We start from the raw sequence: 1,562 nt of genomic DNA on the forward strand, positions 1-1,562 counted from the left end.
GATAGATAGATAGATAGATAGATAGATAGATAGATAGATAGATAGATGGATAGATGGATAGATACATAGATAGATGGATGGATGGATGGATGGATGGATGGATGGATGGATGGATGGATAAATATGTATATATGTGTATGTATGTATATGTATATACATATGTGTGTATATGCATATATATGTATATATGTATAGTCATGTGGATGCATTGCATGTAAGCATGTATGTGTGTGTTGAACACATGTATTTAAGTATATGCAGTGCAAGTGTTGTATATATGTATGCATGTGTGTATATACACATATATATATATATGAATAGATGTATCGTGAGTGTATATATTGCCTTCTATGTGTACACGTGTATACTCATGTGCCAATGTATGTGTATGTGTAGGGGCATATATATTTATGTGTGCACATAATATATGTGTGTGTATAGATGTATGGATATATGCGCATATGTGTGTATGGATTTATTGTATGTGTGTGCATGTGTGTAGGTGTATGCCTGTGTATGTGTGTGCATATATGTATAGGTGTGTATTGCACACATATATGTGTGTATATGTATGTGAATATATAACCTCATACCTCCTGACTATAGTAGGTGCTTAATGATTAGATGTGTGAGGGATAGATTAGGATTAAGCCTACCAGATAGGAGTGAGAGTGGAAAGGAAGGGATATATGCCAGATAAGAGAAATATTGCCAAGGCAGAATCAATAAGATTTGGTGAGCTTCCTTAAGGACAGGGACCGTTTTTGCTTTTTCTCTAGCACCTAGTGCTTGGTACAGATAGGTACTGAGAAGGGCTAAGATGAGGGAATAAAGTAAGGAATCTATTTTTATGTTGAATTTATTGCTTTCCTATTGCCTAATATTTTAGCTTCCACTTACTTGGATTCTACTTCTCCCTCTTTTCTAAGAGTTGTGTGTAACTAGTTTGTAACTTTTACTTCCATTGGATTTGGGGGTCACAGAGATTATTATTCCTGAAAGCTGAAGATGTAGTAGAGACTCTCTCTTCTTTTAAAAATAGATTTGCATTGATTTTTAACTTTGCCTAGATTTCCTGTTATACTTCCACCAGCACCAATAGAGAGAGCTATTCCTTAAAAAAAAATTTCTGAGACAGAGTCAGAGAGAGGAGAGACAGAGACAGAGAAATAGAGAGAAGAGAAAGACAGACAGAGAGACAGAGGAGGAGATAGATTTTAAAAAATCAGCAAAGTTAACCAATATATTTTAAAAAATCAGATATCATATGCAATTTTCCACACAGTGAACCCCAAACTTCTGCAGAGCAAAACAATCTTTAAAGAGCACATTCCTCCTGAAGTCCCAGTCCACCCATGACAAAGGGTTAAAGAAATAGGCTGAGCCATGATAACATTTCCAAGTATCTCCCTCTGGGAACCTTATGCCTGGAAATTATTACTTTCCTTCCTTCACTTCCTCCTACAGCACTTCTATGCCAGTCTGAGTCATACCTTTAAACTTTTAGAAAAAGCTAAATTGGGAATATTAAGGCAGCTCCCAATTTAGCTTTGCTCCTAGAG

Source organism: Vombatus ursinus, unplaced genomic scaffold (genome assembly GCF_900497805.2).
Source record: "Vombatus ursinus unplaced genomic scaffold, bare-nosed wombat genome assembly UNPS02014781.1, whole genome shotgun sequence".
Lineage (NCBI taxonomy): Eukaryota > Metazoa > Chordata > Mammalia > Diprotodontia > Vombatidae > Vombatus > Vombatus ursinus.